Genomic DNA, 15,104 nt, shown 5'->3' on the forward strand with positions numbered 1-15,104 from the left:
AGCCCAATAGTACGGGCTCCTGTGGTAACTGCCCAGAAGCCCGTAAGGATGTAACAAGCGTAGGAGCATCACCTGGCTGCCTAGCATAGGAAAGCCTAGTCGTCCAGCTCAGAGGCAGCTTAAGTCATCTTGGTGGTGGGTTTGGGACCCATAGAGAGATGGACCCATGCCCATAATCTCCTGTAATCACTGCATTGTTACTGAAACATGTGCACTCCCTTATAAACTCCAAAACCCTTTTGTACTGGCATATAAGTGGCTCCTGCATCCATAAGGGCTATAGGGGTGGTAGATAAATGGGTCTAGGGGATTCTGGAGGTGGTTTGGGGGGCTCACCGTTACCTATAAGGGAGCTGTAATGAGGAGAAGCCATGGCACCCTGTTTGTGAAGTTCACAGCAGTGCCCTGTCAGGTACCCCACTATTTAGGTGCCCTGTCTGGATGTTCTGTCAATTACTTTGCAGACCCCTCCCATGTCCAACAGGGCTTGTTCTAGACGTTTTTGACTTGGACGGACATTTGTACAAAAATGGACTATAAAGATAGACGTTTTAGATCAGATCTGCAGGACATATAATTTGGACGATTTTCAAAAGTCAAAAGAAGTTGGATGTCTCTTTCGAAAATGTCACTTAGGCACTTTTTGACTTTGGACGACTTGAGAAATGGACATAAACAGACTTAGACGTCCCTTTTGATTATGCCCTTCCACTCATATATTCTAACGTGTTTGACAATAAAAATTAAAATGGGGATCAATTAACAAACTTTTTTTTTTTAAATTCTTTATTCATTTTTTAATCTTACAACAGGTGTACAAATAATAAAACATTTAAAATTAAATACATCACTTGAATTTCTAACATCAAATAAATAAATTTACAAACTTATTAATGACATGACTTTACTTACATGAAAACAACAGGATGGTAGAGAGAAATACAATTTTAAAAGTAAAAAGCACAAATAAGGTAAAAACAAGAGGGAAAGGGCGGAATCATATCAGTGTTGAATATGAATAAAACAGAATTTGTCAAAGAAGGACCCAGAGATCATTTAGCAATCATAAGCATCTTTAAATAGCTCAGACCTTAAATATGTTGGTAATGAATTCCATATTGTGGGGGCTATAGTTGCGAATGAAGTAGCCCTGCGTGTACTAACGATTTTTAAGGATGAGACATGAAGGTGCTGAGAGGCGGATCTTAAAGTTCTCGAAGGATCATGAGGGATAAGGAACTTATGGATAAAAGCAGGTTCCTGGGAATTCATAGTTTTAAAGGAGTTTAAAGCAATTTTATAAGTAATGCCATGGTGGATTGGTAACCAGTGAGCACTTTTTAGCAAAGGAGTGACGTGGTCAAACTTTTTCTTATTAGTTGTAATTTTTATGGCAGTGTTTTTTTTATTAATTGTAAGCGTCAGATGTCTTTTTGACAGACACCTTTGAATAAGAAATTACAATAGTCAAGTTTGGAAATTATGAAAGAGTGAATTAAAATGTTGAGAGTCTGAGGATCAAGAATGTTGGCTAAGGATCTTCCCATTCTGAGTTTCCAAAAACAATTCTTGACAACTGTGCTAATCTGATGGCGATAGGAGAGTTTATTGTCAATCATAACACCGAGAATTTTGATTGAACTAATAAAGTTTATTGATGTGCCATTGATGGTAATTGGGGATGTTAAGTGAATATTTTCTTTCCACGGAAAGCTGGTTTTGGAGATATTTAGTGAAAGCATATTATCGCAAAGCCTCATGGAGTTTAGTTTAATTGTTTGCAATGAAGGAAGCTGTAATAAACAGCGCTGTGAAGAATGTAAAGTTTGCAAACAATTTTGTCTGCAATTTGTGAAGCCTTATTTTGCATAGGATATCTATATTGGAATTATAACGTCAAGGTTTGAACAGCTACAGTTTCCCTAGTACATAAAAAAAAGGCTCTGTAAAAGGCAGAGCCTTGTGTAACATCAATAAATAAAAACAGACACAAACAAATACAAATGCATTTGCCAGCATATTTGTCAGGATCATCAATTTCACAAAAAACATGTTTCAAAACAGATTGAATTGGATTTATTACTTTTGATATATCGCTATTGACATACGTATTAAGCGGCGAACAATACTACAGTTATAACTGTTACAGAACCACTCTAGATGCAACAATAACGTAAGCAGCCCATGATAAGCAACAGAGTTACAGTATATAACCAAATTACTAAGACTGGCTTTTATCAAGTGCACTAGAAGTTTTTAGCATGAGTCAGCGTGGTGAATGCTCTGGCACTCAAAGAATTCTTATGAGCTTCAGAGCATTTACCTCACCGGCCTGTGCAAAAAAAAAAAAACAAGCTCTAGCGCAGCTTGATAAAAGAGGCAAAGAATACGAAACGCCTCCCTGAAGCAACCCACTCCCTCTTATTGTTCCTTCTACTCCCCTCTTTCCTCCCTTTTTTTTATATCGATGTAGTTTTGTTCTCCTTCCCCCTGTTCCTGTGTGTCTCAGTGAGTACTTCTGTCTTGACTTCCCCTCTTATTTTAATTTTTTAAACCAAATTTATTTTGTTTTTAACTAGTATTGTAAACCGAACCCAAGCACAGAACAGGGTAGAGCTTTGGATTCTTGCCCAGAAATAGCTAAGAAGAAAAAATTTAAATTGAATCAGGTTTGGCAGACTGGATGGACCATTCAGTTCTTTATTTGCCGTCATCTACTATGTTACTATGACAGACGGTATATCAAAAGCTGAATAAACTTGGAAACTTGGGGTAAATTTCTCCCTATTAACAATTTAGCAGTCCATAATATTGCTGAAACAAAATGGTTTTAAGTAATTTACGAAAAGCATGATATGACAAATCATTATGGAAACTGTCAAACAGAGAATTCCAGAAAGCTGGTCCAACAAAGGAAAAAAACCTCTTCTCCTAGTAGAAGCTAATTTGACCTCCTTATGGCCAGGTACCAGGAACTGGCCTTTTTGAGAAGAATGTAAGCTCTCAAAGGCAAGTACTTGGACATTTTCTTGAAGAAATACTCTGGTGAAAGTAAGAGCCAAGTCTTAAGTAGCAAACATAACAATTTGAATTCAATGCGCTTGGAAACAGGCAGCCATTGCAAGTCATACAAAACTGCTGTAATGCGATCAGTCCTTTCGGTGCCAGTATGAAGTCTAGCAACAGTGTTCTGAAAAAGCTGCAAGCAGTGTATATCTGATTTACTAGAGCCAAGAAAAAATGTTACAGTAGTCCAAATGACTCGTAATGAAGGCATGAACTAATTTTGTCAAATTTTCAAACAGCTAAAATTGTTTTTAACTGGCAAAACATTTGCAGATGGTAAAAGCAAGAATTTATAACATGACCTATTTGAAGTTTAAATCTTAGATCGGAATCACAACATACTCCCAATGTTGTGATATGAGTAACAAGTGTTAGCTGTTTACCATCAGTCTCTGGCAAGACTCTTAATACCTTGTGACTACAAGACATCCACATTACTGATGGTTTTCAATATCAGCATCATTTGAAGCCTTTCGTACACATGTATTTGCTAGGGCTTACACATGGAAGTGTTGGCTATCCCAAAACAACACCTTCAAGATGAGCCAATTAAGAAGCTAATGAGAGAACTCTTTTGTTCCAGTTTGGTAGGTTGCCCTATATTAAACCACATAGCTATAAGGGCAGTGGATGAATATTGCTGCTTCTGTATATCCAGTCAAGATTTCATTTTCAGACAAAAAAGGAGTAGAACTGTGACGACAGGGGAGGGGATGAATTAAGGGAAGAAGGAGCCAGATTATGGAGCAGGGTGGCTGTTCTCTGCCCCATTTCAGGCACAACTTTTCCCTTCCTTTTTCGTATAGACTGCAAGGACTACGGCCTTCACACTCCTCTCTCTGTGTATCAAACCAAAATATTAAGTGAATAAGTAAATCAATGTCTAAAAATTCAAAACATCGCACTTATCTTAGTAGTGGTTTTTTGTTGTTTTTTTTCAAAGTGCCGATGTTGTAAACCCTATGGGGACCCGTTTCACCATTTGTGGCTTCGTCAGGGGTCAAATCTATAACAAAATAGTGGAACAATCAAGATAAACTTAAAACACTTTAAAAACATTACTAATGTAACTCTTGGATAGAAAACTTATTGTATAACTTAGCTCTAATCAGAAGACAAAAACTTACTGTGCAGCGTAGCCCTATTAAAGAGACAAAATGGCGCTGACAGCCGGCAAACGCCGGCGCATGCGCTTTTAACTGTCATCTCAGCTGTCTTGATGACAAATTACTGATATATTCGCGCATGCATGCTGCAGAGATATAACTCTAATAACTTAAGGGAAAAAATCTAAAAATTAAAGAATTAAAGAAAAGGTGTCCAATCTACAGCAGTGTTAAGTCCTTTTGGTTTCATCATATCCAGTCTGTATATCCAACGTATTTCTCTTTGAAGTAAGCGTCTTTTTCTGTTTCCTCCTCGGATATTTCTCTATCTATACAGAAACTTTTTAGATCTTCAAATTTATGATGTAGAAGAGTACAATGCTCCACTAGAGGAGCATTGAGTCTATTATTTTTAAGATTTGATTTGTGTTCTATCATTCTGGTCCTGAATGTTCTTGTAGTCATACCTACATATAGTTTATTACAAGGACAAATTATGATATAAATCACATAATCTGATGAACACGTCAAAATTGTTTCATAGAATAACTCTTTCCATCATTTGGGTTAGGCTCCCTCTCCCATTCACACCATTGCGTCAGGAACAAAATTTGTTCCTGACGCAATGGTGGAGAGAGCTGTGTGAATGGGAGAGGGAGCCTTGATAAAGCCCTTGGAATTTTACGGGCGAAACATGTTGGCGATTGCTGTTCCCTCCCGACTAGCGTCGAACATACAAAGCTAAGTATTCTTAGCATATATTTAAAATTATATTTAAATTAATAAGTCTTAAAAATATTTATAAAAATATCTATTGGTCCGATGAGGAATGGGAGCATAAAGCCAGACACAATGAAACAACTTGAGTGTGTGGTGGCCCACTGAGGACCTTAATGCATTGTTTAAGCCAGATAGAATGAAGTTTGGCAAAACGGTAAGATAACTACTTACTGTGGCTGTACTGAGTTTTAACATAAGCTTTTTGGATTGTTTTGGGTAATCCTGTATGTTTGAGCAGTTGCGTTTTAACTGTAACAGTTGCGAAAAGGCAAGTTTTTTTTTCAAACTATAGGGATGACAAATATGGTAATTCAAGAATGTATTCCTATCTGTAGGTTTGACGTAAACATAAAATTCAAAATGAGTGCCTTCTTGTTTGATCTTCAGATCTAAATATTCTATATAACATGTAGAATATCGCATAGTGAATTGTATGCTTGCATCACAGCTATTCAGCCATTTCAGCAAACTTTTCAGGTCTTTCTCAGAACCTGTCCATAGCATTAAAACATTATCTATGTATCTGTACCATTTCTTGATATACATTTCAAATGGAGAGTGTTCTACCCATAGTTTTTCAAATTCAGCCATAAAAAGATTTGCAACCGAAGGGGCGAAAGTCGCTCCCATAGCAACCCCCGTTCTCTGCTTGTAAAAATGTTGCTTGTATAGAAAAAAATTCTCTTTCAGCGCTATTTTGGCTAAAGACAACAGGAATTCAGTTGGTATAAAATGTGGTCTTTCTCTTCTGTTTAGAATTTCTTTAATTGTATCCAAGGCTTCTTCCTGGGGGATAGAGGTATATAGAGAGGTAACATCTAGGGTTACTAGTATAAATGGAAAGAGATCTTCAGGCAGATCTTCTAGTTTCCTCATTATATCTTTTGAATCTTTGATATAAGAGCTCATTTTAGTTACCTCTGTCTTCAAAAACTCATCCACAAATTTGCCGGCTGTCAGCACCATTTTGTCTCTTTAATAGGGCTACGTTGCACAGTAAGTTTTTGTCTTCTGATTAGAGCTAAGTTATACAATAGGTTTTCTATCCAAGAGTTACATTAGTAATGTTTTTAAAGTGTTTTAAGTTTATCTTGATTGTTCCACTATTTTGTTATAGATTTGACCCCTGACGAAGCCACAAATGGTGAAACGGGTCCCCATAGGGTTTACAACATCGGCACTTTGGAAAAAAAAAACAGAAAACCACTACTAAGATAAGTGCGATGTTTTGAATTTTTAGACATTGATTTACTTATTCACTTAATATTTTGGTTTGATACACGATTTGTATTATTTAAAATTCACAACGAACTCAATGAATGATCCCTCTCCTGCATTTCTGGATAGAAATCTTTGATGATTCACCAGAGCAGGCATCTGAGAGTTCAGTTGAACACTTTAAACATTTTTTCTACAAGTTTTTAGAACGATTGATCTTAGGATTCAGTAGACTTGTTTCCATTGCCTTTAATAAAGTGTCACATGGACATTTTTCTCACCAAAATGTCCAAGTCACCATTTTTGAAACCAACTTTCTAGACATTTTGCTAGGCTTTTTGTCTGAAGTGCCTCTAACTCTCAAGGCAGCATGTCGGAGGTGTTTTATGGGTGGGATTTGGGCAGACTTAGCACTTGGATGTTTTGCAGCAATAACATTTTTACAAAATGTCCAGGGAACAATTTGGACGTTTGGGGCTAGACCTGTTTTAAAAATGAATAAGGGTCAAAAAGATGTCCAAACTGATCAGAAGACCACTGGAGGGATGAAGGCATGGCTCCCCCACACTCCCCCAGTGGTTAATGACCCCCCTCCCACCCCACCCCCAAAGATCTGAATGAAACAGTACATATCTGTCTCTATGATAGCTGCAGATAGCATGGCCAGTCCTAGTACAACAGCAAGCAGGGGTCTGGAGTAGCCTGGTGGGCAGTGCAGTGGACTCTAGTACACTTGTGTACTGTACCTACAAATAGATGCCACCTGCAGCCATAAAGGCTATTGGGGTGGTAGACCAATAGGTGGGTGGGTCCAATAGGTTTTTGGGGTGTTGGGGTGGGTCCAATAGGTTTTTGTTATGTTTTTGAGGGCACAGCATACAATATAAAGGGGTTCTGGTGAGATGTATACCTGGTACCCTTTATGTGACGTTAACAGCAGTGCCCCTTAAGGTGCCCCACTGCTCTGCTAGCTTGTCTTTGTGGCCAGTCTTGTATAGTTGGTGGCTCTGCCCATGTCCAAGTGGTTTGGTTTTGGACATTTTATATTTGGACGTTTTCATATTAAAAAATGGCCAAACAAAGATAGACGCACTAAGGGCCAAAATGTCAAGATAGGTCATTTTCGGAAAAAATATAGACATCTTGCAGTTTCAAAAATGGACACTGGGTTTTAGATGTTTTTCTCAAAACATCCAAAGTCAGATTTAAACATCCTATAGAAAATGGCCCTCAGTATGATAAATATGCAGTTCCACTTAATATATTTCATTCTGGTCTAATAATTCATTAATAAAACAGAGGAGTTTTGAAATTTTTATGAAGTTAATGATGACAGGTATTACACTTTACATTAAATTAATCTTGCCATTTGTTTACCAGTAAATAATGCATTCCATTAGTGGGATCATATTAAAAGGTTTCATGGTACGAGAAGAAGCTGAAAATGTATTATAAATGAAAGATAAAATATATTTTATTTTTCTTCATGTGGAGCAGTTGTTTTTAGTCTGCAGTGCTTTTCATGCCAGAATACACACTGTGAAATTCCTTTTGAGGTTAGGGAAATTCTGCACTGAGATTAACTCTCACAGCTTCTTCACAGTGAAGACTCTTGATTTGAGAACACTTTAGAATACAGGAAGATGTTGTATAATATAGAGATGAAAAAGATCTTTAAAAAAAAAATACAGACCTATCTATACTACAGTGTGAAGAGTTCCTTCTTTAACATACACCTGAAAAATGTTTTCTCTCTCTACTGTGATACATGGGAGACAAACAGAATTAGACATCACATGTTGACCCAAAGTTCCAAGTTATTTCATATCACTATACTTCATCAATCAACAAATCCAGATCCTTTCAATAAGTGTAGGATTATGTTTAACTAGAACTTAGGAGAAAAAAAACAACTTATGCTATGCAATACACTTTTCCCTCCTTATTCATGGTTTCAGCAATCGCAGTTTTGATTATTTGCAGTTTTTTTAACTTGCTGGCTCCTCCCCCCAAATTACATCAGCTTGCATAGAGAAATTGCTGATTTCAAGCGTTTACAGAGAAAATTGCTGATTCCCAGCACTTGTTTCACTGTGTTTTGCCTTTCCTTCAGGAACAGGCCAGGTCTTCCACCATGTTATTCGCAGTTTCCATATTCACAATGGTTTTTAATAGAAAACAGCGAATAACATATGAAAGAGTTATTTGTGGTTTTTCTGTATTTGTGGGTCTGTTAATCCCCTATCACAGCGAATACGGAGGGAGAAGCGTAGTTCTAACAACAATTACCGGTAGCCTAAATGTGAGTGGAAAATTTTAGGAAGACCTTAAGAAATTGGAAAACAAATGGCAGACAAAATTTAATGTGGACAAATGCAAAGTGATGCACATGGAGATGAATAATCCAAATCATAGTTACCAGATGCTAGGGTCTATCTTAGGGGATCAGCACACAAGAAAAAGATCTAGGTGTCATCATAGACAATACACTACACTGAAATCTTATGCACAATGTGTGGCGATAGCCAAAAAAGCAAATATAATTCTAGGAATTATTAGCAATGGGATTGTAAATAAGACCAAGAATATTATAATGGCTCTATATCACTCCATGGTATGATTTCTTTTTGAGTATTACATTCAGTTCTAGCTGCCATATCTCAAAAAAAATATAGCAGAATTAGAAAATGTTCAAAGAAGAGTAACCAAAATGATAAAGGGGACAGAACTACTGTCATATGAGGAAAGGCTATAGAGGTTAGGGATCTTCAGCAAAGAAAAGAGAAGGCTGACGGGAGATATGATTGAAGTCTACAAAATCCTGAGTGGTGTAGAATGGGTACAAATGAATCAATTTTTACTCTTTTCAAAAATTATAATGATTAAGGGCTCCTTTTACTAAGCTGCGATAGCGGTTTTAGCGCACGCTTAGCGTACGCTAAATTGCCGCGCACACTAGACACTAAAGCCAGCATTGGGCTGGCATTAGTTCTAGCCACGTAGCGCAGGTTTAGCACACGTGGCAATTCTGCGCGCGTGAAAAATGCTATCGCAGCTTAGTAAAAGGTGCCCTACGGGACACTCAATGAAGTTAAATATATAAACCTTTAAAACAAATAGGAGGAAATATTTTTTTTCACTCAATGAATAGTTAGTTAAGCTCTGGAACTTGTTGCTGGGGGATGTGATAACAGCGGTTAATGTAGCTGGATTTAAGAAAGATTTGGACAAGTTCCTGCTATTGCGACAGATAGGGGGATACCACTGCTTGCCCTGTGATTGGTAGCATGGAATGATTCTACTATTTGGGTTTCTGTCAGGTTCTTGTGACCTGGATTGACCACTGTGGAAACAGGATTCTAGGCTAGATGGGCCATTGGTCTCACCCCATATATTTATTTATTTCTAAAATTTCTAAACCGCCTATAACTAAGCGGTTAACAATTAAAACATTCACAGTAGTTAGAACATTAAACTGAAAACTGGGAAAACTAGGGTCCAAATCCTACTAATACTACGTGTGTCCTTGGGCAAACATTTGATATTCTGTAACTTCAGGAAAAAAAAAAATTAGGGCTCATATTTATTAAGCTGTGGTAAGACAAATACCGAGGGTCTTTTATTAAAGGTTAGTGCAAAAGTATCTGCCACAGGACCCATTTTATTCCTAGGAGCTATCCTGCAGATAACTTGCACTAATCTTAGTAAAAATACCCAATATACTTTCAACTGTAACACAAAACAGACACTAGGGTTTTAGAAGTGTCATTTAAAATGGACACTGAATAGAACAGTAAAGCAAAGGATTGCTCCTGCTCCAATTAGACAACAGGGAACCCCCAGGTAAAAAATGGGAGGAGTTCAGAATAGTGGAGAGAGGGTATAGCAATGTTTGGGGGTGGTGGGGATGGCGGTGTTTGGTGGCAACTTGATCCTCTACCAGCCCCTTTCACTAATAGCAAACCTGACTTGGGCCTTGCAGTATCATTTAAGAGCTTGACGTGTGCTTTTTCCACTTTTTTTTTTTTTTAATTATTGCTCTCACTGCAAGTGATGGCAAGCTTATATGCATAGCTGCATGTCCTTATAAATATCTTACAAGAGGCTCTATGTTCTGCAGTCTCTTGTAAAATACAGGTAAAATTGGACAAAAGAGAATAACAAGGTGACAGAATTTATCACCGTTCCCGTCTCCGTGGGAAACCATCCCCATGCCATTCTTTAAGGAGAGAGGGAAGAATCAGAGTATGGGTGAGCAGAGCCACTGATCCTCAAGCCTTGCATTGAGGAATGCTGGTGTAGAAGGACTGAGGTTGAGATAGATCCTAAAGAATGACACAGGATGGTTTCCCGCAGTTATCCTCGGTTATCCCACAGAATTCTGTCACTGTGTTATTCTCTACGAGTGGACGAGCTTTCTGGCACCAAATTGGTTAAACAGGTGCCTTTGAATATCACATGTTAAAGGTATTATTGTGTTGACTGATTAGCCTCCTGGCTAGTTAACTCTTTCATTAGATGGTTAGAAAATCAGACTTTAATAGAATACATTTTTATGACTCTCCCTCCCCCCCCCCCAGGTTTCTATCATTTCTAATCTATCAATTGCCATATTAGTTCTAGGTAGATTAGAAAAAGTAATGCTGTGTCTGTTAATATGGCATGTCTAGTTTCTAAGGAACTCACTGAAGTAAACTTAATTCAAAGACCTACTGAGCAAGTAAAACAGATTGATAAATCATACCATGGGATTGGCAAAGCCACCAGCTCCTTAGGGGGCCTTTTACCTATGCTTTATATGGCTATTACACAATTGCTCCCCCACAGAAAATAATGGAAAAATGCCTGTGGAAACACTCTAAGAAGTGGAAGGATAAAGACACTGGGAGTCAAAATTTCCTGCTGAAAATTCTTAAATAGACTAGGAGTGTCACAGGCCCTCATTACAAAAGGAGTAATGTGATTAATGAGTTAAGTACAAGATAGAAAAAACCCTCCTAGAATTGTTATTGCTTTACTAACTCAGGGCTCTTTTTACTAAGGTGTGCTAGCGGTTTTAGCATGCGCTACAATATCGCATGCGCTAAATGCTAACGCCTCCATAGAGCTTGCATTAGTATTTTTCATTTAGCGCGTTAGTACGCGCTAAAAACGCTAGTGCACCTTAGTAAAAGGAGCCCTCAGTTTCTCCAAAATATTTTCTTATAATATTGAGTTATTCTAAAAGAACAAAACATTTAAAATATCTTGCCTTCAGTGATGGAAATCTAATTCTAGCATGCAAAATTATAAAAAGCATATCTAAACCCCTGTGTGCTTAAATTGCCTTCAGACTAGAAGTTCCTGTTTTCTCTTTGCATTTCAATGATTTATTAAAATGTCAATATATTCAAATACATTTTTGTGCAATTCCAATGCACTAAAATTTTGGTCCCCCCCCCAATAAGTATAATCATACTTGCCTTAGGGGTCCTTTTATTAAGCTATACTACAATATGACCTTAGCACACCCATATCCTTCACAACTCAATTACTCCGTCTTACAATATTATAGCAGGAGACGTAAACCTACATCTAGAGAACGAGGACAATCCCGACACAAAAGACTTTAAGAACTTCCTATCCTCACTCAACTTCACTCTCCCTTCAACCACACAAACCCACGAAAGAGGCCACCAGCTAGACTTGGTAGCTATGTCCTCAAAAGAAACCCTAAATCCCACTATTTCCATATCAAATGGCATCTGGAACCATGACATCTGGTCCGATCATTTCACTTACTACTTTAATTTAATCTGGAACCAACCAAAAGAAAAAACTCACCCAAAGATGAGAAAAAAAGAACATCTCACAAGAGGCCACATTAACCCAGAGGAATACTGGGCCCACTATGAAGCGCAAGAGAAGACAAGCGAAGAGGATGAATTCTGGGAACAGTGGCCGAAAATAAGCATAACCATCTTAGATAAAATAGCTCCTAAACAAAACAGAACAAACCGCTCAAATAAATATAATAACTGGTTCGACTCCGAACTACTAAAAATGAAACAATCAATACAACGCCTAGAAAGGATCTGGAACAAAACAGGTGAAACATCCGACAGAAACAATTGGAGATCAAACATAAAGGAATACAAACAACTGATAAAAGAAAAAAGGAAAACATTCTACTCATCCAAAATATACATATCCAACACGAGTTCAAAAGGAGCCAACACTCATGAATTGTTTAATCTAGTTAAAAATTTATTTGACACCACACGCCACAGTCAATTCACGCACGACACAAAACTTCCATCAGCAGACGACCTAGCACAATACTTTGACTCAAAAATTGCGAACCTAAAGAACAACTACCCAGCAAACAACACAGATGAGCAGCAAATAGCCAACACATATGTAAATGAAATACCAGTAGACATGATTTGGAACTCCTTTCAAGACCTAGAATGGAACAACTTCATAAAACTCTACAACAAATACATTAAATCAAACTGCTTCCTAGACCCCTGTCCCCCCAACATAATGAAAGCAGCCCCATTAGACTTTAAAATAACACTATGGACTCACATGTCCAATAATTTCAAAAACGGAAAATTCCTATCAAAAAATGGTCACATTATAATCACCCCAATTCCAAAAAATCATAAACTACTCCCAACATCAGTAACCAACTACAGACCGGTAGCTTCCATCCCATTTTTCGTAAAAATAATGGAAGGCTTAGTACAAACCCAATTGATGGACTACTTATATCAGTTCTCGCTACTACATGAAACACAGTCTGGCTTCAGACCTTTGTTTAGTACTGAAACGGTGATTGCAGCGATTCTAGAATACCTACGTAACTTATTCAGCAAGGGCCAAAAAGCCTTAATCATGCAATTTGACATGAGCTCAGCCTTCGACTTGGTGGACCACGAAAAGTTACTACAATGCCTAGACGCAATCGGCATTGGAGGAGAGGTGCTGGACTGGTTCCGAGGATTCCTCATAACCCGCACCTATCAAGTCCGCTTCAATTGCAATCTCTCTAAAATCTGGACAAACCCATCAGGCGTACCACAGGGGTCCCCACTATCCCCACTACTCTTCAACGTTTATATAGCTTCACTAGGTACACAGCTGACCCAACGAGGCATAAAAGTATTCAGTTACGTAGACGACTTCACAATCATTATCCCGTTTACTTCATCTCCCTCTGAAATCACCCCCACAGCAACTGAAGCGCTAATCACGATGGAACAATGGACCTCAGAGTTCAAATTGAAGCTCAATCCGGAGAAAACCAAACTCTTCATAGCCTCGCCACACGCACATAAAACGACAAAATCACTACACATAAACAATCTCAACTACCCCATCCAACCGACGATGAAGATCCTGGGAGTAGTACTGGACCAGAGCCTGACCATGAAAGACCACATAGACTCCCTAATCAAAAGAGAGATCTTCACTCTCTGGAAACTTAGGTCCATCAAGGCGTACTTCAACACTTCAGCTTTCAGAATTCTAGTACAATCCTTAATACTAGGCCAACTGGATTACTGCAACATCACCCATCTGACAATCACCCAGAAGCAAATGCAAAGACTACAACTGATACAAAATACAGCAGTCAGGATGATTTTCGGACTGAAGAAGTCCGACCACATAACCCCTTCCTACAGACTCCTACATTGGCTGCCAATGGCGGCACGCACGAAGTTCAAGCTAGGATGTCTCTGCTTCAAGGTATTAAACGGACTAGCCCCTAAATACATTACAGACCTCTTCTCATTCCCAACCAATAGACATGAAAGAAAAACACAACTGAAATTTGTCTCCCCTTCGGCCAAAGGGTGCAAATATAAGAAATACCACCAACAACTGCTATCGTACCAAGCAGCCACATGGGGTAAAGACTTAGAAAAACTAATTGCACACACAAACTATGGAGAATTTAGGAAACAACTAAAAACCTACCTATTCTTAAAATACCTAGACAACGAACAAGGACATCAGCCCTCGTAACACCATCACAAACCTGATCTTGTAAACTGTTAACCCTAACCCCTAATCACCAACTATGAACACTCCATTCAATTCATGGAATATTTCTAATTCTCTGTAAGCAGCATAGCACTTCTTGGCCTTGCAGCACACAAACTGTTGTCACTATTACTAATGTTGATACTATCAGATGTACACTGCAATAATTCGTTGTATGTACAGCTTCTATCTATTGTATTTACAGTTTCCCTTTATTGTAAACCGCCTAGAAGTCGCAAGATTGTTGGCGGTATATAAGAATAAAGTTATTATTATTATTATTATTATATACAGGTCCTTCTTATGTGCTAAGCCCACAGCTGGAAAATGACTGATTTCCCTTTTTCCCAATTAATGACCATAAGTTAATGTTGCTATTAGCGCGCAAACATTAACAAAAATTAGCATGTGAGTCCTTCCTGCCACCTATTTTGTAAGTCGAAAGGGCTCACATGCCCATTCTCCAGCCCCAGACATGCCCATTCTGCAGCAAAATAAAAATGATTTTTTTAGCACATGATTTCCAGGTGCAGATTGCAAAATTACCATGGAAAGCCTCAGTACATCCCACACTAAGCTCTTTTAAGCTGCAGTAAGCACATGCTAGTGCTTACCTTAGCTTAGTAAAAGGACCACTTACCTCCTCTTCTATCAAACTGCGCTAGCAGCTTCTAGCACAGAGAGCCGCGCTGAATGGCCCGCGCTGCTCCCAATGCTCATTGAGTTCCTATGAGCACTGGGAGCAGTGCAGGCCATTCAGCGCGGCTTCCTGCGCTAGAAACCGCTAATGTGGTTTCATAGAAGAGGGGGTTAGTATTACATAAATCTTATAAAATGGTGCCATGCTACATACCATTTGACTAATTAGGAGCTATTTAGGATTCTCTTGTAATAAGATTGTTG

Source organism: Geotrypetes seraphini, chromosome 1 (genome assembly GCF_902459505.1).
Source record: "Geotrypetes seraphini chromosome 1, aGeoSer1.1, whole genome shotgun sequence".
NCBI classification, from domain to species: Eukaryota; Metazoa; Chordata; class Amphibia; order Gymnophiona; family Dermophiidae; genus Geotrypetes; species Geotrypetes seraphini.